This window comes from Eucyclogobius newberryi, unplaced genomic scaffold, assembly GCF_026437365.1.
Source record: "Eucyclogobius newberryi isolate DKJ021-1_F unplaced genomic scaffold, fEucNew1.0.hap1 SCAF_19, whole genome shotgun sequence".
NCBI lineage: Eukaryota > Metazoa > Chordata > Actinopteri > Gobiiformes > Gobiidae > Eucyclogobius > Eucyclogobius newberryi.
In genome coordinates this window covers 920,643-938,841 of record NW_027315823.1, presented here as the reverse complement: position 1 = coordinate 938,841, position 18,199 = coordinate 920,643, and the positions used below count along the sequence as shown (strand labels likewise).

Sequence of the window (18,199 nt, the reverse complement as noted above, 5' to 3'; positions counted from 1 at the left end):
ACCCAGTGTTTGTGGGTTTTCAGTCAGAATTTTCTACTTTCCAATGCAACCAAACTGACTTGCACTTTCCAACTATGAATAATCTCACCAAACATGATTGAGACAGTTCTTTCTATATTTACTGTTATACAAATGAAACTAGCAACGGTTTGTGAAGACTGCTACCGACATTTTTCCAGGTGTTACATGCAGTTTTTTTGTAAAAGAAGCTCCCTTCTTGGCCAAAGTTTTGCTCTGCCCTCAATGACCTACCATGACCAGGAAGTGGCAAGAACCAAGCCCTGGCCATTCTTTCTCGAAGTACGTGTTAGCTTTGCGCAGTGGCAGTATTGTAGTCTATGAGGTCAATCCGAGGCGCGATTATTGCTAGTTGAAAACTTTACCCAATACCCCGCCTTGGCAACTTGAAATATAGTCGACTGTGGCAATTTTTGACAGTCTCTGAGGAGGCTTATTTTCATGTATAAGGTAAGCTCGTCAAAACACGTGACATTCCACCAGAAATCGAGCTACATACTTTGTACACAACTAGTTCAGATCAAAGTCATTGGTATGCACGTGCTAGAAGAAGTACACCAGAAGTAACTGATGACGACTTGCTCAAATGTTAATCCTTTTTTCAGTTATGAGACAAAAAATTGGATGAGTTCTCTAGCTTATCATTCCAGGGGTGTGACTGTCACTATGGGAACAAGAGGTCCTGTGTTCAAATCTCGGTAAGTCGGAGGAGCCGTAGACCGACCAGTGAGTGTTGGCTAGTTTGTAAAATTGATTTCAATGGGCTGTTTTCGACTCGACTATGCAAACTGGCAAAAGTGGCTCGTTGGTCTAGGGGTATGATTCTCGCTTAGGGTGCGAGAGGTCCCAGGTTCAAATCCCGGATGAGCCCCTTCTATAAGGCTGGTATTCACTGACCCATTGTTTGTTGGTTTTCAGTCAGAATTTTCTACTTTCCAATGCAACCAAACTGACTTGCACTTTCCAACTATGAATAATCTCACCAAACATGATTGAGACAGTTCTTTCTATATTTACTGTTATACAAATGAAACTAGCAACAGTTTGTCTTTCTTTACTGCAAGAAGATCAAATCTGCTGGGAACTATTGTTTTATTTTGTGGCGGCAAGGTTACGGGTTGAAAATTGATTATTCATCCCGCCTGGTGAAGGCGTACTAAAAAGCAAAGATTTAAGTTGTACCCATGCATTTTGTTACTCTTTCAGTCAACAGGCTTTGAAGTCTGCTACCGACATTTTTCCAGGTGTTACATGCAGTTTTTTTGTAAAAGAAGCTCCCTTCTTGGCCAAAGTTTTGCTCTGCCCTCAATGACCTACCATGACCAGGAAGTGGCAAGAACCAAGCCCTGGCCATTCTTTCTCAAAGTACGTGTTAGCTTTGCGCAGTGGCAGTATTGTAGCCTATGAGGTCAATCCGAGGCGCGATTATTGCTAGTTGAAAACTTTACCCAATACCCCGCCTTGGCGACTTGAAATATAGTCGACTGTGGCAATTTTTGACAGTCTCTGAGGAGGCTTATTTTCATATATAAGGTAAGCTCGTCAAAACACGTGACATTCCACCAGAAATAGAGCTACATACTCTGTACACAACTAGTTCAGATCAAAGTCATTGGTATGCACGTGCTAGAAGAAGTACACCAGAAGTAACTAATGACGACTTGCTCAAATGTTAATCCTTTTTTCAGTTATGAGACAAAAAATTGGATGAGTTCTCTAGCTTATCATTCCAGGGGTGTGACTGTCACTATGGGAACAAGAGGTCCTGTGTTCAAATCTCGGTAAGTCGGAGGAGCCGTAGACCGACCAGTGAGTGTTGGCTAGTTTGTAAAATTGATTTCAATGGGCTGTTTTCGACTCGACTATACAAACTGGCAAAAGTGGCTCGTTGGTCTAGGGGTATGATTCTCGCTTTAAGGTGCGAGAGGTCCCGGGTTCAAATCCCGGACGAGCCTAAGAACAAACAAGATGGTGCAGTTTAGATCGAACACCTTTTAATTATACTTAATTGCTTTTGTAGGTCAGTTGAGGCCTTGAAATGTACGTAAATGTGGCTCGTTGGTCTAGGGGTAAGATTCTCGCTTAGGGTGCGAGAGGTCCCGGGTTCAAATCCCGGATGAGCCCCTTCTATAAAGCTGGTATTCACTGACCTATTGTTTGTGGGTTTTCAGTCAGAATTTTCTACTTTCCAATGCAACCAAACTGACTTGCACTTTCCAACTATGAATAATCTCACCAAACATGATTGAGACAGTTCTTTCTATATTTACTGTTATACAAATGAAACTAGCAACGGTTTGTGAAGACTGCTACCGACATTTTTCCAGGTGTTACATGCAGTTTTTTTGTAAAAGAAGCTCCCTTCTTGGCCAAAGTTTTGCTCTGCCCTCAATGACCTACCATGACCAGGAAGTGGCAAGAACCAAGCCCTGGCCATTCTTTCTCAAAGTACGTGTTAGCTTTGCTCAGTGGCAGTATTGTAGCCTATGAGGTCAATCCGAGGCGCGATTATTGCTAGTTGAAAACTTTACTCAATACCCCGCCTTGGCAACTTGAAATATAGTCGACTGTGGCAATTTTTGACAGTCTCTGAGGAGGCGTATTTTCATGTATAAGGTAAGCTCGTCAAAACACGTGACATTCCACCAGAAATAGAGCTACATACTTTGTACACAACTAGTTCAGATCAAAGTCATTGGTATGCACGTGCTAGAAGAAGTACACCAGAAGTAACTGATGACGACTTGCTCAAATGTTAATCCTTTTTTCAGTTATGAGACAAAAAATTGGATGAGTTCTCTAGCTTATCATTCCAGGGGTGTGACTGTCACTATGGGAACAAGAGGTCCTGTGTTCAAATCTCGGTAAGTCGGAGGAGCCGTAGACCGACCAGTGAGTGTTGGCTAGTTTGTAAAATTGATTTCAATGGGCTGTTTTCGACTCGACTATGCAAACTGGCAAAAGTGGCTCGTTGGTCTAGGGGTATGATTCTCGCTTTGGGTGCGAGAGGTCCCGGGTTAAAATCCCGGACGAGCCCCTTCTATAAGGCTGGTATTCACTGACCCATTGTTTGTGGGTTTTCAGTCAGAATTTTCTACTTTCCAATGCAACCAAACTGACTTGCACTTTCCAACTATGAATAATCTCACCAAACATGATTGAGACAGTTCTTTCTATATTTACTGTTATACAAATGAAACTAGCAACGGTTTGTGAAGTCTGCTACCGACATTTTTCCAGGTGTTACATGCAGTTTTTTTGTAAAAGAAGCTCCCTTCTTGGCCAAAGTTTTGCTCTGCCCTCAATGACCTACCATGACCAGGAAGTGGCAAGAACCAAGCCCTGGCCATTCTTTCTCAAAGTACGTGTTAGCTTTGCGCAGTGGCAGTATTGTAACCTATGAGGTCAATCCGAGGCGCGATTATTGCTAGTTGAAAACTTTACCCAATACCCCGCCTTGGCAACTTGAAATATGGTCGACTGTGGCAATTTTTGACAGTCTCTGAGGAGGCGTATTTTCATGTATAAGGTAAGCTTGTCAAAACACGTGACATTCCACCAGAAATAGAGCTACATACTTTGTACACAAATAGTTCAGATCAAAGTCATTGGTATGCACGTGCTAGAAGAAGTACACCAGAAGTAACTGATGACGACTTGCTCAAATGTTAATCCTTTTTTCAGTTATGAGACAAAAAAATGGATGAGTTCTCTAGCTTATCATTCCAGGGGTGTGACTGTCACTATGGGAACAAGAGGTCCTGTGTTCAAATCTCGGTAAGTCGGAGGAGCCGTAGACCGACCAGTGAGTGTTGGCTAGTTTGTAAAATTGATTTCAATGGGCTGTTTTCGACTCGACTATGCAAACTGGCAAAAGTGGCTCGTTGGTCTAGGGGTATGATTCTAGCTATAAGGTGCGAGAGGTCCCGGGTTAAAATCCCGGACGAGCCCAAGAACAAACAAGATGGTGCAGATTAGATCGAACACCTTTTAATGATACTTAATTGCTTTTGTAGGTCAGTTGAGGCCTTGAAATGTACGTAAATGTGGCTCGTTGGTCTAGGGGTATGATTCTCGCTTAGGGTGCGAGAGGTCCCGGGTTCAAATCCCGGACGAGCCCCTTCTATAAGGCTGGTATTCACTGACCCATTGTTTGTGGGTTTTCAGTCAGAATTTTCTACTTTCCAATGCAACCAAACTGACTTGCACTTTCCAACTATGAATAATCTCACCAAACATGATTGAGACAGTTCTTTCTATATTTACTGTTATACAAATGAAACTAGCAACGGTTTGTGAAGTCTGCTACCGACATTTTTCCAGGTGTTACATGCAGTTTTTTTGTAAAAGAAGCTCCCTTCTTGGCCAAAGTTTTGCTCTGCCCTCAATGACCTACCATGACCAGGAAGTGGCAAGAACCAAGCCCTTCCCATTCTTTCTCAAAGTACGTGTAAGCTTTGCGCAGTGGCAGTATTGTAGCCTATGAGGTCAATCCGAGGCGCGATTATTGCTAGTTGAAAACTTTACCCAATACCCCGCCTTGGCAACTTGAAATATAGTCGACTGTGGCAATTTTTGACAGTCTCTGAGGAGGCGTATTTTCATGTATAAGGTAAGCTTGTCAAAACACGTGACATTCCACCAGAAATAGAGCTACATACTTTGTACACAACTAGTTCAGATCAAAGTCATTGGTATGCACGTGCTAGAAGAAGTACACCAGAAGTAACTGATGACGACTTGCTCAAATGTTAATCCTTTTTTTAATTATGAGACAAAAAATTGGATGAGTTCTCTAGCTTATCATTCCAGGGGTGTGACTGTCACTATGGGAACAAGAGGTCCTGTGTTCAAATCTCGGTAAGTCGGAGGAGCCGTAGACCGACCAGTGAGTGTTGGCTAGTTTGTAAAATTGATTTCAATGGGCTGTTTTCGACTCGACTATGCAAACTGGCAAAAGTGGCTCGTTGGTCTAGGGGTATGATTCTCGCTTAGGGTGCGAGAGGTCCCGGGTTCAAATCCCGGACGAGCCCCTTCTATAAGGCTGGTATTCACTGACCCATTGTTTGTGGGTTTTCAGTCAGAATTTTCTACTTTCCAATGCAACCAAACTGACTTGCACTTTCCAACTATGAATAATCTCACCAAACATGATTGAGACAGTTCTTTCTATATTTACTGTTATACAAATGAAACTAGCAACGGTTTGTGAAGTCTGCTACCGACATTTTTCCAGGTGTTACATGCAGTTTTTTTGTAAAAGAAGCTCCCTTCTTGGCCAAAGTTTTGCTCTGCCCTCAATGACCTACCATGACCAGGAAGTGGCAAGAACCAAGCCCTGGCCATTCTTTCTCAAAGTACGTGTTAGCTTTGCGCAGTGGCAGTATTGTAACCTATGAGGTCAATCCGAGGCGCGATTATTGCTATTTGAAAACTTTACCCAATACCCCGCCTTGGCAACTTGAAATATGGTCGACTGTGGCAATTTTTGACAGTCTCTGAGGAGGCGTATTTTCATGTATAAGGTAAGCTTGTCAAAACACGTGACATTCCACCAGAAATAGAGCTACATACTTTGTACACAAATAGTTCAGATCAAAGTCATTGGTATGCACGTGCTAGAAGAAGTACACCAGAAGTAACTGATGACGACTTGCTCAAATGTTAATCCTTTTTTCAGTTATGAGACAAAAAATTGGATGAGTTCTCTAGCTTATCATTCCAGGGGTGTGACTGTCACTATGGGAACAAGAGGTCCTGTGTTCAAATCTCGGTAAGTCGGAGGAGCCGTAGACCGACCAGTGAGTGTTGGCTAGTTTGTAAAATTGATTTCAATGGGCTGTTTTCGACTCGACTATGCAAACTGGCAAAAGTGGCTCGTTGGTCTAGGGGTATGATTCTCGCTTTGGGTGCGAGAGGTCCCGGGTTCAAATCCCGGACGAGCCCAAGAACAAGCAAAATGGTGCAGTTTAAATCGAACACCTTTTAATGATACTTAATTGCTTTTGTAGGTCAGTCGAGGCCTTGAAATGTATGTAAATGTGGCTCGTTGGTCCAGGGGTATGATTCTCGCTTAGGGTGCGAGAGGTCCCGGGTTCAAATCCCGGATGAGCCCCTTCTATAAGGCTGGTATTCACTGACCCATTGTTTGTGGGTTTTCAGTCAGAATTTTCTACTTTCCAATGCAACCAAACTGACTTGCACTTTCCAACTATGAATAATCTCACCAAACATGATTGAGACAGTTCTTTCTATATTTACTGTTATACAAATGAAACTAGCAACGGTTTGTGAAGTCTGCTACCGACATTTTTCCAGGTGTTACATGCAGTTTTTTTGTAAAAGAAGCTCCCTTCTTGGCCAAAGTTTTGCTCTGCCCTCAATGACCTACCATGACCAGGAAGTGGCAAGAACCAAGCCCTTCCCATTCTTTCTCAAAGTACGTGTTAGCTTTGCGCAGTGGCAGTATTGTAGCCTATGAGGTCAATCCGAGGCGCGATTATTGCTAGTTGAAAACTTTACCCAATACCCCGCCTTGGCAACTTGAAATATAGTCGACTGTGGCAATTTTTGACAGTCTCTGAGGAGGCGTATTTTCATGTATAAGGTAAGCTTGTCAAAACACGTGACATTCCACCAGAAATAGAGCTACATACTTTGTACACAACTAGTTCAGATCAAAGTCATTGGTATGCACGTGCTAGAAGAAGTACACCAGAAGTAACTGATGACGACTTGCTCAAATGTTAATCCTTTTTTCAGTTATGAGACAAAAAATTGGATGAGTTCTCTAGCTTATCATTCCAGGGGTGTGACTGTCACTATGGGAACAACAGGTCCTGTGTTTAAATCTCGGTAAGTCGGAGGAGCCGTAGACCGACCAGTGAGTGTTGGCTAGTTTGTAAAATTGATTTCAATGGGCTGTTTTCGACTCGACTATGCAAACTGGCAAAAGTGGCTCGTTGGTCTAGGGGTATGATTCTCGCTTTGGGTGCGAGAGGTCCCGGGTTCAAATCCCGGACGAGCCCAAGAACAAGCAAAATGGTGCAGTTTAAATCGAACACCTTTTAATGATACTTAATTGCTTTTGTAGGTCAGTTGAGGCCTTGAAATGTATGTAAATGTGGCTCGTTGGTCTAGGGGTATGATTCTTGCTTAGGGTGTGAGAGGTCCCGGGTTCAAATCCCGGACGAGCCTTCTATAAGGCTGGTATTCACTGACCCATTGTTTGTGGGTTTTCAGTCAGAATTTTCTACTTTCCAATGCAACCAAACTGACTTGCACTTTCCAACTATGAATAATCTCACCAAACATGATTGAGACAGTTCTTTCTATATTTACTGTTATACAAATGAAACTAGCAACGGTTTGTGAAGTCTGCTACCGACATTTTTCCAGGTGTTACATGCAGTTTTTTTGTAAAAGAAGCTCCCTTCTTGGCCAAAGTTTTGCTCTGCCCTCAATGACCTACCATGACCAGGAAGTGGCAAGAACCAAGCCCTTCCCATTCTTTCTCAAAGTACGTGTTAGCTTTGCGCAGTGGCAGTATTGTAGCCTATGAGGTCAATCCGAGGCGCGATTATTGCTAGTTGAAAACTTTACCCAATACCCCGCCTTGGCAACTTGAAATATAGTCGACTGTGGCAATTTTTGACAGTCTCTGAGGAGGCGTATTTTCATGTATAAGGTAAGCTTGTCAAAACACGCGACATTCCACCAGAAATAGAGCTACATACTTTGTACACAACTAGTTCAGATCAAAGTCATTGGTATGCACGTGCTAGAAGAAGTACACCAGAAGTAACTGATGACGACTTGCTCAAATGTTAATCCTTTTTTCAGTTATGAGACAAAAAATTGGATGAGTTCTCTAGCTTATCATTCCAGGGGTGTGACTGTCACTATGGGAACAACAGGTCCTGTGTTTAAATCTCGGTAAGTCGGAGGAGCCGTAGACCGACCAGTGAGTGTTGGCTAGTTTGTAAAATTGATTTCAATGGGCTGTTTTCGACTCGACTATGCAAACTGGCAAAAGTGGCTCGTTGGTCTAGGGGTATGATTCTCGCTTTGGGTGCGAGAGGTCCCGGGTTCAAATCCCGGACGAGCCCAAGAACAAGCAAAATGGTGCAGTTTAAATCGAACACCTTTTAATGATACTTAATTGCTTTTGTAGGTCAGTTGAGGCCTTGAAATGTATGTAAATGTAGCTCGTTGGTCTAGGGGTATGATTCTTGCTTAGGGTGTGAGAGGTCCCGGGATCAAATCCCGGACGAGCCTTCTATAAGGCTGGTATTCACTGACCCATTGTTTGTGGGTTTTCAGTCAGAATTTTCTACTTTCCAATGCAACCAAACTGACTTGCACTTTCCAACTATGAATAATCTCACCAAACATGATTGAGACAGTTCTTTCTATATTTACTGTTATACAAATGAAACTAGCAACGGTTTGTGAAGACTGCTACCGACATTTTTCCAGGTGTTACATGCAGTTTTTTTGTAAAAGAAGCTCCCTTCTTGGCCAAAGTTTTGCTCTGCCCTCAATGACCTACCATGACCAGGAAGTGGCAAGAACCAAGCCCTGGCCATTCTTTCTCAAAGTACGTGTTAGCTTTGCGCAGTGGCAGTATTGTAGCCTATGAGGTCAATCCGAGGCGTGATTATTGCTAGTTGAAAACTTTACCCAATACCCCGCCTTGGCGACTTGAAATATAGTCGACTGTGGCAATTTTTGACAGTCTCTGAGGAGGCGTATTTTCATGTATAAGGTAAGCTCGTCAAAACACGTGACATTCCACCAGAAATAGAGCTACATACTTTGTACACAACTAGTTCAGATCAAAGTCATTGGTATGAACGTGCTAGAAGAAGTACACCAGAAGTAACTGATGACGACTTGCTCAAATGTTAATCCTTTTTTCAGTTATGAGACAAAAAATTGGATGAGTTCTCTAGCTTATCATTCCAGGGGTGTGACTGTCACTATGGGAACAACAGGTCCTGTGTTCAAATCTCGGTAAGTCGGAGGAGCCGTAGACCGACCAGTGAGTGTTGGCTAGTTTGTAAAATTGATTTCAATGGGCTGTTTTCGACTCGACTATGCAAACTGGCAAAAGTGGCTCGTTGGTCTAGGGGTATGATTCTCGCTTTGGGTGCGAGAGGTCCCGGGTTCAAATCCCGGACGAGCCCAAGAACAAACAAGATTGTGCAGTTTAGATCGAACACCTTTTAATGATACTTTATTGCTTTTGTAGGTCAGTTGAGGCCTTGAAATGTACGAATGTGGCTCGTTGGTCTAGGGGTATGATTCTCGCTTAGGGTGCGAGAGGTCCCGGGTTCAAATCCCGGACGAGCCCCTTCTATAAAGCTGGTATTCACTGACCCATTGTTTGTGGGTTTTCAGTCAGAATTTTCTACTTTCCAACGCAACCAAACTGACTTGCACTTTCCAACTATGAATAATCTCACCAAACATGATTGAGACAGTTCTTTCTATATTTACTGTTATACAAATGAAACTAGCAACGGTTTGTGAAGACTGCTACCGACATTTTTCCAGGTGTTACATGCAGTTTTTTTGTAAAAGAAGCTCCCTTCTTGGCCAAAGTTTTGCTCTGCCCTCAATGACCTACCATGACCAGGAAGTGGCAAGAACCAAGCCCTGGCCATTCTTTCTCAAAGTACGTGTTAGCTTTGCGCAGTGGCAGTATTGTAGCCTATGAGGTCAATCCGAGGCGCGATTATTGCTAGTTGAAAACTTTACCCAATACCCCGCCTTGGCGACTTGAAATATAGTCGACTGTGGCAATTTTTGACAGTCTCTGAGGAGGCTTATTTTCATGTATAAGGTAAGCTCGTCAAAACACGTGACATTCCACCAGAAATCGAGCTACATACTTTGTACACAACTAGTTCAGATCAAAGTCATTGGTATGCACGTGCTAGAAGAAGTACACCAGAAGTAACTGATGACGACTTGCTCAAATGTTAATCCTTTTTTCAGTTATGAGACAAAAAATTGGATGAGTTCTCTAGCTTATCATTCCAGGGGTGTGACTGTCACTATGGGAACAACAGGTCCTGTGTTCAAATCTCGGTAAGTCGGAGGAGCCGTAGACCGACCAGTGAGTGTTGGCTAGTTTGTAAAATTGATTTCAATGGGCTGTTTTCGACTCGACTATGCAAACTGGCAAAAGTGGCTCGTTGGTCTAGGGGTATGATTCTCGCTTTGGGTGCGAGAGGTCCCGGGTTCAAATCCCGGACGAGCCCAAGAACAAGCAAAATGGTGCAGTTTAAATCGAACACCTTTTAATGATACTTAATTGCTTTTGTAGGTCAGTTGAGGCCTTGAATTGTACTTAAATGTGGCTCGTTGGTCTAGGGGTATGATTCTCGCTTAGGGTGCGAGAGGTCCCGGGTTCAAATCCCGGACGAGCCCCTTCTATAAGGCTGGTATTCACTGACCCATTGTTTGTGGGTTTTCAGTCAGAATTTTCTACTTTCCAATGCAACCAAACTGACTTGCACTTTCCAACTATGAATAATCTCACCAAACATGATTGAGACAGTTCTTTCTATATTTACTGTTATACAAATGAAACTAGCAACAGTTTGTCTCTCTTTACTGCAAGAAGATCAAATCTGCTGGGAACTATTGTTTTATTTTGTGGCGGCAAGGTTACGGGTTGAAAATTGATTATTCATCCCGCCTGGTGAAGGCGTACTAAAAAGCAAAGATTTAAGTTGTACCCATGCATTTTGTTACTCTTTCAGTCAACAGGCTTTGAAGTCTGCTACCGACATTTTTCCAGGTGTTACATGCAGTTTTTTTGTAAAAGAAGCTCCCTTCTTGGCCAAAGTTTTGCTCTGCCCTCAATGACCTACCATGACCAGGAAGTGGCAAGAACCAAGCCCTGGCCATTCTTTCTCAAAGTACGTGTTAGCTTTGCGCAGTGGCAGTATTGTAGCCTATGAGGTCAATCCGAGGCGCGATTATTGCTAGTTGAAAACTTTACCCAATACCCCGCCTTGGCGACTTGAAATATAGTCGACTGTGGCAATTTTTGACAGTCTCTGAGGAGGCGTATTTTCATGTATAAGGTAAGCTTGTCAAAACACGTGACATTCCACCAGAAATAGAGCTACATACTTTGTACACAACTAGTTCAGATCAAATTGATTTCAATGGGCTGTTTTCGACTTGACTATGCAAACTGGCAAAAGTGGCTCGTTGGTCTAGGGGTATGATTCTCGCTTTGGGTGCGAGAGGTCCCGGGTTCAAATCCCGGACGAGCCCAAGAACAAACAAGATTGTGCAGTTTAGATCGAACACCTTTTAATGATACTTTATTGCTTTTGTAGGTCAGTTGAGGCCTTGAAATGTACGAATGTGGCTCGTTGGTCTAGGGGTATGATTCTCGCTTAGGGTGCGAGAGGTCCCGGGTTCAAATCCCGGACGAGCCCCTTCTATAAAGCTGGTATTCACTGACCCATTGTTTGTGGGTTTTCAGTCAGAATTTTCTACTTTCCAACGCAACCAAACTGACTTGCACTTTCCAACTATGAATAATCTCACCAAACATGATTGAGACAGTTCTTTCTATATTTACTGTTATACAAATGAAACTAGCAACGGTTTGTGAAGACATGCAGTTTTTTTGTAAAAGAAGCTCCCTTCTTGGCCAAAGTTTTGCTCTGCCCTCAATGACCTACCATGACCAGGAAGTGGCAAGAACCAAGCCCTGGCCATTCTTTCTCAAAGTACCTGTTATACAAATGAAACTAGCAACAGTTTGTCTCTCTTTACTGCAAGAAGATCAAATCTGCTGGGAACTATTGTTTTATTTTGTGGCGGCAAGGTTACGGGTTGAAAATTGATTATTCATCCCGCCTGGTGAAGGCGTACTAAAAAGCAAAGATTTAAGTTGTACCCATGCATTTTGTTACTCTTTCAGTCAACAGGCTTTGAAGTCTGCTACCGACATTTTTCCAGGTGTTACATGCAGTTTTTTTGTAAAAGAAGCTCCCTTCTTGGCCAAAGTTTTGCTCTGCCCTCAATGACCTACCATGACCAGGAAGTGGCAAGAACCAAGCCCTGGCCATTCTTTCTCAAAGTACGTGTTAGCTTTGCGCAGTGGCAGTATTGTAGCCTATGAGGTCAATCCGAGGCGCGATTATTGCTAGTTGAAAACTTTACCCAATACCCCGCCTTGGCAACTTGAAATATAGTCGACTGTGGCAATTTTTGACAGTCTCTGAGGAGGCGTATTTTCATGTATAAGGTAAGCTTGTCAAAACACGTGACATTCCACCAGAAATAGAGCTACATACTTTGTACACAACTAGTTCAGATCAAAGTCATTGGTATGCACGTGCTAGAAGAAGTACACCAGAAGTAACTGATGACGACTTGCTCAAATGTTAATCCTTTTTTCAGTTATGAGACAAAAAATTGGATGAGTTCTCTAGCTTATCATTCCAGGGGTGTGACTGTCACTATGGGAACAAGAGGTCCTGTGTTCAAATCTCGGTAAGTCGGAGGAGCCGTAGACCGACCAGTGAGTGTTGGCTAGTTTGTAAAATTGATTTCAATGGGCTGTTTTCGACTCGACTATGCAAACTGGCAAAAGTGGCTCGTTAGTCTAGGGGTATGATTCTCGCTTTGGGTGCGAGAGGTCCCGGGTTCAAATCCCGGATGAGCCCAAGAACAAACAAGATGGTGCAGTTTAGATCGAACACCTTTTAATGATACTTTATTGCTTTTGTAGGTCAGTTGAGGCCTTGAAATGTACGAATGTGGCTCGTTGGTCTAGGGGTATGATTCTCGCTTAGGGTGCGAGAGGTCCCGGGTTCAAATCCCGGACGAGCCCCTTCTATAAAGCTGGTATTCACTGACCCATTGTTTGTGGGTTTTCAGTCAGAATTTTCTACTTTCCAACGCAACCAAACTGACTTGCACTTTCCAACTATGAATAATCTCACCAAACATGATTGAGACAGTTCTTTCTATATTTACTGTTATACAAATGAAACTAGCAACGGTTTGTGAAGACTGCTACCGACATTTTTCCAGGTGTTACATGCAGTTTTTTTGTAAAAGAAGCTCCCTTCTTGGCCAAAGTTTTGCTCTGCCCTCAATGACCTACCATGACCAGGAAGTGGCAAGAACCAAGCCCTGGCCATTCTTTCTCAAAGTACGTGTTAGCTTTGCGCAGTGGCAGTATTGTAGCCTATGAGGTCAATCCGAGGCGCGATTATTGCTAGTTGAAAACTTTACCCAATACCCCGCCTTGGCGACTTGAAATATAGTCGACTGTGGCAATTTTTGACAGTCTCTGAGGAGGCTTATTTTCATGTATAAGGTAAGCTCGTCAAAACACGTGACATTCCACCAGAAATCGAGCTACATACTTTGTACACAACTAGTTCAGATCAAAGTCATTGGTATGCACGTGCTAGAAGAAGTACACCAGAAGTAACTGATGACGACTTGCTCAAATGTTAATCCTTTTTTCAGTTATGAGACAAAAAATTGGATGAGTTCTCTAGCTTATCATTCCAGGGGTGTGACTGTCACTATGGGAACAACAGGTCCTGTGTTCAAATCTCGGTAAGTCGGAGGAGCCGTAGACCGACCAGTGAGTGTTGGCTAGTTTGTAAAATTGATTTCAATGGGCTGTTTTCGACTCGACTATGCAAACTGGCAAAAGTGGCTCGTTGGTCTAGGGGTATGATTCTCGCTATAAGGTGCGAGAGGTCCCGGGTTAAAATCCCGGACGAGCCCAAGAACAAACAAGATGGTGCAGATTAGATCGAACACCTTTTAATGATACTTATTTGCTTTTGTAGGTCAGTTGAGGCCTTGAAATGTACTTAAATGTGGCTCGTTGGTCTAGGGGTATGATTCTCGCTTAGGGTGCGAGAGGTCCCGGGTTCAAATCCCGGACGAGCCCCTTCTATAAGGCTGGTATTCACTGACCCATTGTTTGTGGGTTTTCAGTCAGAATTTTCTACTTTCCAATGCAACCAAACTGACTTGCACTTTCCAACTATGAATAATCTCACCAAACATGATTGAGACAGTTCTTTCTATATTTACTGTTATACAAATGAAACTAGCAACGGTTTGTGAAGTCTGCTACCGACATTTTTCCAGGTGTTACATGCAGTTTTTTTGTAAAAGAAGCTCCCTTCTTGGCCAAAGTTTTGCTCTGCCCTCAATGACCTACCATGACCAGGAAGTGGCAAGAACCAAGCCCTGGCCATTCTTTCTCAAAGTACGTGTTAGCTTTGCGCAGTGGCAGTATTGTAGCCTATGAGGTCAATCCGAGGCGTGATTATTGCTAGTTGAAAACTTTACCCAATACCCCGCCTTGGCGACTTGAAATATAGTCGACTGTGGCAATTTTTGACAGTCTCTGAGGAGGCGTATTTTCATGTATAAGGTAAGCTTGTCAAAACACGTGACATTCCACCAGAAATAGAGCTACATACTTTGTACACAACTAGTTCAGATCAAAGTCATTGGTATGCACGTGCTAGAAGAAGTACACCAGAAGTAACTGATGACGACTTGCTCAAATGTTAATCCTTTTTTCAGTTATGAGACAAAAAATTGGATGAGTTCTCTAGCTTATCATTCCAGGGGTGTGACTGTCACTATGGGAACAACAGGTCCTGTGTTCAAATCTCGGTAAGTCGGAGGAGCCGTAGACCGACCAGTGAGTGTTGGCTAGTTTGTAAAATTGATTTCAATGGGCTGTTTTCGACTCGACTATGCAAACTGGCAAAAGTGGCTCGTTGGTCTAGGGGTATGATTCTCGCTTTGGGTGCGAGAGGTCCCGGGTTCAAATCCCGGACGAGCCCAAGAACAAGCAAAATGGTGCAGTTTAAATCGAACACCTTTTAATGATACTTAATTGCTTTTGTAGGTCAGTTGAGGCCTTGAAATGTATGTAAATGTGGCTCGTTGGTCTAGGGGTATGATTCTTGCTTAGGGTGTGAGAGGTCCCGGGTTCAAATCCCGGACGAGCCTTCTATAAGGCTGGTATTCACTGACCCATTGTTTGTGGGTTTTCAGTCAGAATTTTCTACTTTCCAATGCAACCAAACTGACTTGCACTTTCCAACTATGAATAATCTCACCAAACATGATTGAGACAGTTCTTTCTATATTTACTGTTATACAAATGAAACTAGCAACAGTTTGTCTCTCTTTACTGCAAGAAGATCAAATCTGCTGGGAACTATTGTTTTATTTTGTGGCGGCAAGGTTACGGGTTGAAAATTGATTATTCATCCCGCCTGGTGAAGGCGTACTAAAAAGCAAAGATTTAAGTTGTACCCATGCATTTTGTTACTCTTTCAGTCAACAGGCTTTGAAGTCTGCTACCGACATTTTTCCAGGTGTTACATGCAGTTTTTTTGTAAAAGAAGCTCCCTTCTTGGCCAAAGTTTTGCTCTGCCCTCAATGACCTACCATGACCAGGAAGTGGCAAGAACCAAGCCCTGGCCATTCTTTCTCAAAGTACGTGTTAGCTTTGCGCAGTGGCAGTATTGTAGCCTATGAGGTCAATCCGAGGCGCGATTATTGCTAGTTGAAAACTTTACCCAATACCCCGCCTTGGCGACTTGAAATATAGTCGACTGTGGCAATTTTTGACAGTCTCTGAGGAGGCGTATTTTCATGTATAAGGTAAGCTTGTCAAAACACGTGACATTCCACCAGAAATAGAGCTACATACTTTGTACACAACTAGTTCAGATCAAAGTCATTGGTATGCACGTGCTAGAAGAAGTACACCAGAAGTAACTGATGACGACTTGCTCAAATGTTAATCCTTTTTTCAGTTATGAGACAAAAAATTGGATGAGTTCTCTAGCTTATCATTCCAGGGGTGTGACTGTCACTATGGGAACAACAGGTCCTGTGTTCAAATCTCGGTAAGTCGGAGGAGCCGTAGACCGACCAGTGAGTGTTGGCTAGTTTGTAAAATTGATTTCAATGGGCTGTTTTCAACTCGACTATGCAAACTGGCAAAAGTGGCTCGTTGGTCTAGGGGTATGATTCTCGCTATAAGGTGCGAGAGGTCCCGGGTTCAAATCCCGGACGAGCCCAAGAACAAGCAAAATGGTGCAGTTTAAATCGAACACCTTTTAATGATACTTAATTGCTTTTGTAGGTCAGTTGAGGCCTTGAATTGTACTTAAATGTGGCTCGTTGGTCTAGGGGTATGATTCTCGCTTAGGGTGCGAGAGGTCCCGGGTTCAAATCCCGGACGAGCCCCTTCTATAAGGCTGGTATTCACTGACCCATTGTTTGTGGGTTTTCAGTCAGAATTTTCTACTTTCCAATGCAACCAAACTGACTTGCACTTTCCAACTATGAATAATCTCACCAAACATGATTGAGACAGTTCTTTCTATATTTACTGTTATACAAATGAAACTAGCAACAGTTTGTCTCTCTTTACTGCAAGAAGATCAAATCTGCTGGGAACTATTGTTTTATTTTGTGGCGGCAAGGTTACGGGTTGAAAATTGATTATTCATCCCGCCTGGTGAAGGCGTACTAAAAAGCAAAGATTTAAGTTGTACCCATGCATTTTGTTACTCTTTCAGTCAACAGGCTTTGAAGTCTGCTACCGACATTTTTCCAGGTGTTACATGCAGTTTTTTTGTAAAAGAAGCTCCCTTCTTGGCCAAAGTTTTGCTCTGCCCTCAATGACCTACCATGACCAGGAAGTGGCAAGAACCAAGCCCTGGCCATTCTTTCTCAAAGTACGTGTTAGCTTTGCGCAGTGGCAGTATTGTAGCCTATGAGGTCAATCCGAGGCGCGATTATTGCTAGTTGAAAACTTTACCCAATACCCCGCCTTGGCAACTTGAAATATAGTCGACTGTGGCAATTTTTGACAGTCTCTGAGGAGGCATATTTTCATGTATAAGGTAAGCTTGTCAAAACACGTGACATTCCACCAGAAATAGAGCTACATACTTTGTACACAACTAGTTCAGATCAAAGTCATTGGTATGCACGTGCTAGAAGAAGTACACCAGAAGTAACTGATGACGACTTGCTCAAATGTTAATCCTTTTTTCAGTTATGAGACAAAAAATTGGATGAGTTCTCTAGCTTATCATTCCAGGGGTGTGACTGTCACTATGGGAACAAGAGGTCCTGTGTTCAAATCTCGGTAAGTCGGAGGAGCCGTAGACCGACCAGTGAGTGTTGGCTAGTTTGTAAAATTGATTTCAATGGGCTGTTTTCGACTCGACTATGCAAACTGGCAAAAGTGGCTCGTTAGTCTAGGGGTATGATTCTCGCTTTGGGTGCGAGAGGTCCCGGGTTCAAATCCCGGATGAGCCCAAGAACAAACAAGATGGTGCAGTTTAGATCGAACACCTTTTAATGATACTTTATTGCTTTTGTAGGTCAGTTGAGGCCTTGAAATGTACGAATGTGGCTCGTTGGTCTAGGGGTATGATTCTCGCTTAGGGTGCGAGAGGTCCCGGGTTCAAATCCCGGACGAGCCCCTTCTATAAAGCTGGTATTCACTGACCCATTGTTTGTGGGTTTTCAGTCAGAATTTTCTACTTTCCAACGCAACCAAACTGACTTGCACTTTCCAACTATGAATAATCTCACCAAACATGATTGAGACAGTTCTTTCTATATTTACTGTTATACAAATGAAACTAGCAACGGTTTGTGAAGACTGCTACCGACATTTTTCCAGGTGTTACATGCAGTTTTTTTGTAAAAGAAGCTCCCTTCTTGGCCAAAGTTTTGCTCTGCCCTCAATGACCTACCATGACCAGGAAGTGGCAAGAACCAAGCCCTGGCCATTCTTTCTCAAAGTACGTGTTAGCTTTGCGCAGTGGCAGTATTGTAGCCTATGAGGTCAATCCGAGGCGCGATTATTGCTAGTTGAAAACTTTACCCAATACCCCGCCTTGGCGACTTGAAATATAGTCGACTGTGGCAATTTTTGACAGTCTCTGAGGAGGCTTATTTTCATGTATAAGGTAAGCTCGTCAAAACACGTGACATTCCACCAGAAATCGAGCTACATACTTTGTACACAACTAGTTCAGATCAAAGTCATTGGTATGCACGTGCTAGAAGAAGTACACCAGAAGTAACTGATGACGACTTGCTCAAATGTTAATCCTTTTTTCAG

At 43.0% G+C, this 18,199-nt stretch overlaps 42 non-coding genes across 42 annotated transcripts; all 42 read left to right on the top strand.

The window, feature by feature from the left end:
• Positions 1–309: 309 nt before the first annotated feature.
• On the top strand, positions 310–450 carry LOC140366466 (U4 spliceosomal RNA). Its single transcript, XR_011928015.1, has one exon. It is a non-coding gene; the product is annotated as a U4 spliceosomal RNA (small nuclear RNA).
• A 367-nt stretch (positions 451–817) lies between these two features.
• trnap-agg (transfer RNA proline (anticodon AGG)) lies at positions 818–889 on the top strand. The gene has a single exon. It is a non-coding gene; the product is annotated as a tRNA-Pro (tRNA).
• A 503-nt stretch (positions 890–1,392) lies between these two features.
• Positions 1,393–1,533, top strand: LOC140366346 (U4 spliceosomal RNA). Its single transcript, XR_011927899.1, has one exon. It is a non-coding gene; the product is annotated as a U4 spliceosomal RNA (small nuclear RNA).
• Positions 1,534–1,900: 367 nt separating this feature from the next.
• Positions 1,901–1,973, top strand: trnal-uaa (transfer RNA leucine (anticodon UAA)). Its single transcript has one exon. It is a non-coding gene; the product is annotated as a tRNA-Leu (tRNA).
• A 97-nt stretch (positions 1,974–2,070) lies between these two features.
• trnap-agg (transfer RNA proline (anticodon AGG)) lies at positions 2,071–2,142 on the top strand. Its single transcript has one exon. It is a non-coding gene; the product is annotated as a tRNA-Pro (tRNA).
• Positions 2,143–2,475: 333 nt separating this feature from the next.
• Positions 2,476–2,616, top strand: LOC140366486 (U4 spliceosomal RNA). The gene has a single exon (XR_011928034.1). It is a non-coding gene; the product is annotated as a U4 spliceosomal RNA (small nuclear RNA).
• Positions 2,617–2,983: 367 nt separating this feature from the next.
• Positions 2,984–3,055, top strand: trnap-ugg (transfer RNA proline (anticodon UGG)). Its single transcript has one exon. It is a non-coding gene; the product is annotated as a tRNA-Pro (tRNA).
• A 333-nt stretch (positions 3,056–3,388) lies between these two features.
• LOC140366487 (U4 spliceosomal RNA) lies at positions 3,389–3,529 on the top strand. The gene has a single exon (XR_011928035.1). It is a non-coding gene; the product is annotated as a U4 spliceosomal RNA (small nuclear RNA).
• A 537-nt stretch (positions 3,530–4,066) lies between these two features.
• Positions 4,067–4,138, top strand: trnap-agg (transfer RNA proline (anticodon AGG)). Its single transcript has one exon. It is a non-coding gene; the product is annotated as a tRNA-Pro (tRNA).
• Positions 4,139–4,471: 333 nt separating this feature from the next.
• LOC140366431 (U4 spliceosomal RNA) lies at positions 4,472–4,612 on the top strand. The gene has a single exon (XR_011927981.1). It is a non-coding gene; the product is annotated as a U4 spliceosomal RNA (small nuclear RNA).
• Positions 4,613–4,979: 367 nt separating this feature from the next.
• Positions 4,980–5,051, top strand: trnap-agg (transfer RNA proline (anticodon AGG)). Its single transcript has one exon. It is a non-coding gene; the product is annotated as a tRNA-Pro (tRNA).
• A 333-nt stretch (positions 5,052–5,384) lies between these two features.
• On the top strand, positions 5,385–5,525 carry LOC140366488 (U4 spliceosomal RNA). Its single transcript, XR_011928036.1, has one exon. It is a non-coding gene; the product is annotated as a U4 spliceosomal RNA (small nuclear RNA).
• A 367-nt stretch (positions 5,526–5,892) lies between these two features.
• Positions 5,893–5,964, top strand: trnap-ugg (transfer RNA proline (anticodon UGG)). The gene has a single exon. It is a non-coding gene; the product is annotated as a tRNA-Pro (tRNA).
• Positions 5,965–6,061: 97 nt separating this feature from the next.
• trnap-agg (transfer RNA proline (anticodon AGG)) lies at positions 6,062–6,133 on the top strand. Its single transcript has one exon. It is a non-coding gene; the product is annotated as a tRNA-Pro (tRNA).
• Positions 6,134–6,466: 333 nt separating this feature from the next.
• Positions 6,467–6,607, top strand: LOC140366430 (U4 spliceosomal RNA). Its single transcript, XR_011927980.1, has one exon. It is a non-coding gene; the product is annotated as a U4 spliceosomal RNA (small nuclear RNA).
• Positions 6,608–6,974: 367 nt separating this feature from the next.
• On the top strand, positions 6,975–7,046 carry trnap-ugg (transfer RNA proline (anticodon UGG)). The gene has a single exon. It is a non-coding gene; the product is annotated as a tRNA-Pro (tRNA).
• A 97-nt stretch (positions 7,047–7,143) lies between these two features.
• Positions 7,144–7,215, top strand: trnap-agg (transfer RNA proline (anticodon AGG)). The gene has a single exon. It is a non-coding gene; the product is annotated as a tRNA-Pro (tRNA).
• A 331-nt stretch (positions 7,216–7,546) lies between these two features.
• On the top strand, positions 7,547–7,687 carry LOC140366429 (U4 spliceosomal RNA). Its single transcript, XR_011927979.1, has one exon. It is a non-coding gene; the product is annotated as a U4 spliceosomal RNA (small nuclear RNA).
• A 367-nt stretch (positions 7,688–8,054) lies between these two features.
• On the top strand, positions 8,055–8,126 carry trnap-ugg (transfer RNA proline (anticodon UGG)). The gene has a single exon. It is a non-coding gene; the product is annotated as a tRNA-Pro (tRNA).
• A 500-nt stretch (positions 8,127–8,626) lies between these two features.
• On the top strand, positions 8,627–8,767 carry LOC140366398 (U4 spliceosomal RNA). Its single transcript, XR_011927948.1, has one exon. It is a non-coding gene; the product is annotated as a U4 spliceosomal RNA (small nuclear RNA).
• Positions 8,768–9,134: 367 nt separating this feature from the next.
• On the top strand, positions 9,135–9,206 carry trnap-ugg (transfer RNA proline (anticodon UGG)). Its single transcript has one exon. It is a non-coding gene; the product is annotated as a tRNA-Pro (tRNA).
• A 95-nt stretch (positions 9,207–9,301) lies between these two features.
• trnap-agg (transfer RNA proline (anticodon AGG)) lies at positions 9,302–9,373 on the top strand. The gene has a single exon. It is a non-coding gene; the product is annotated as a tRNA-Pro (tRNA).
• Positions 9,374–9,706: 333 nt separating this feature from the next.
• On the top strand, positions 9,707–9,847 carry LOC140366345 (U4 spliceosomal RNA). Its single transcript, XR_011927898.1, has one exon. It is a non-coding gene; the product is annotated as a U4 spliceosomal RNA (small nuclear RNA).
• Positions 9,848–10,214: 367 nt separating this feature from the next.
• Positions 10,215–10,286, top strand: trnap-ugg (transfer RNA proline (anticodon UGG)). The gene has a single exon. It is a non-coding gene; the product is annotated as a tRNA-Pro (tRNA).
• Positions 10,287–10,383: 97 nt separating this feature from the next.
• Positions 10,384–10,455, top strand: trnap-agg (transfer RNA proline (anticodon AGG)). Its single transcript has one exon. It is a non-coding gene; the product is annotated as a tRNA-Pro (tRNA).
• Positions 10,456–10,958: 503 nt separating this feature from the next.
• On the top strand, positions 10,959–11,099 carry LOC140366344 (U4 spliceosomal RNA). Its single transcript, XR_011927897.1, has one exon. It is a non-coding gene; the product is annotated as a U4 spliceosomal RNA (small nuclear RNA).
• Positions 11,100–11,241: 142 nt separating this feature from the next.
• trnap-ugg (transfer RNA proline (anticodon UGG)) lies at positions 11,242–11,313 on the top strand. Its single transcript has one exon. It is a non-coding gene; the product is annotated as a tRNA-Pro (tRNA).
• A 95-nt stretch (positions 11,314–11,408) lies between these two features.
• Positions 11,409–11,480, top strand: trnap-agg (transfer RNA proline (anticodon AGG)). The gene has a single exon. It is a non-coding gene; the product is annotated as a tRNA-Pro (tRNA).
• Positions 11,481–12,139: 659 nt separating this feature from the next.
• Positions 12,140–12,280, top strand: LOC140366428 (U4 spliceosomal RNA). Its single transcript, XR_011927978.1, has one exon. It is a non-coding gene; the product is annotated as a U4 spliceosomal RNA (small nuclear RNA).
• Positions 12,281–12,647: 367 nt separating this feature from the next.
• trnap-ugg (transfer RNA proline (anticodon UGG)) lies at positions 12,648–12,719 on the top strand. The gene has a single exon. It is a non-coding gene; the product is annotated as a tRNA-Pro (tRNA).
• A 95-nt stretch (positions 12,720–12,814) lies between these two features.
• On the top strand, positions 12,815–12,886 carry trnap-agg (transfer RNA proline (anticodon AGG)). Its single transcript has one exon. It is a non-coding gene; the product is annotated as a tRNA-Pro (tRNA).
• A 333-nt stretch (positions 12,887–13,219) lies between these two features.
• LOC140366343 (U4 spliceosomal RNA) lies at positions 13,220–13,360 on the top strand. Its single transcript, XR_011927896.1, has one exon. It is a non-coding gene; the product is annotated as a U4 spliceosomal RNA (small nuclear RNA).
• Positions 13,361–13,897: 537 nt separating this feature from the next.
• On the top strand, positions 13,898–13,969 carry trnap-agg (transfer RNA proline (anticodon AGG)). Its single transcript has one exon. It is a non-coding gene; the product is annotated as a tRNA-Pro (tRNA).
• A 333-nt stretch (positions 13,970–14,302) lies between these two features.
• LOC140366397 (U4 spliceosomal RNA) lies at positions 14,303–14,443 on the top strand. The gene has a single exon (XR_011927947.1). It is a non-coding gene; the product is annotated as a U4 spliceosomal RNA (small nuclear RNA).
• A 367-nt stretch (positions 14,444–14,810) lies between these two features.
• trnap-ugg (transfer RNA proline (anticodon UGG)) lies at positions 14,811–14,882 on the top strand. The gene has a single exon. It is a non-coding gene; the product is annotated as a tRNA-Pro (tRNA).
• Positions 14,883–14,979: 97 nt separating this feature from the next.
• Positions 14,980–15,051, top strand: trnap-agg (transfer RNA proline (anticodon AGG)). The gene has a single exon. It is a non-coding gene; the product is annotated as a tRNA-Pro (tRNA).
• Positions 15,052–15,552: 501 nt separating this feature from the next.
• LOC140366342 (U4 spliceosomal RNA) lies at positions 15,553–15,693 on the top strand. The gene has a single exon (XR_011927895.1). It is a non-coding gene; the product is annotated as a U4 spliceosomal RNA (small nuclear RNA).
• A 537-nt stretch (positions 15,694–16,230) lies between these two features.
• Positions 16,231–16,302, top strand: trnap-agg (transfer RNA proline (anticodon AGG)). Its single transcript has one exon. It is a non-coding gene; the product is annotated as a tRNA-Pro (tRNA).
• A 503-nt stretch (positions 16,303–16,805) lies between these two features.
• LOC140366427 (U4 spliceosomal RNA) lies at positions 16,806–16,946 on the top strand. The gene has a single exon (XR_011927977.1). It is a non-coding gene; the product is annotated as a U4 spliceosomal RNA (small nuclear RNA).
• Positions 16,947–17,313: 367 nt separating this feature from the next.
• On the top strand, positions 17,314–17,385 carry trnap-ugg (transfer RNA proline (anticodon UGG)). The gene has a single exon. It is a non-coding gene; the product is annotated as a tRNA-Pro (tRNA).
• A 95-nt stretch (positions 17,386–17,480) lies between these two features.
• Positions 17,481–17,552, top strand: trnap-agg (transfer RNA proline (anticodon AGG)). The gene has a single exon. It is a non-coding gene; the product is annotated as a tRNA-Pro (tRNA).
• A 333-nt stretch (positions 17,553–17,885) lies between these two features.
• LOC140366340 (U4 spliceosomal RNA) lies at positions 17,886–18,026 on the top strand. Its single transcript, XR_011927894.1, has one exon. It is a non-coding gene; the product is annotated as a U4 spliceosomal RNA (small nuclear RNA).
• The last annotated feature ends 173 nt before the right edge of the window (positions 18,027–18,199 follow it).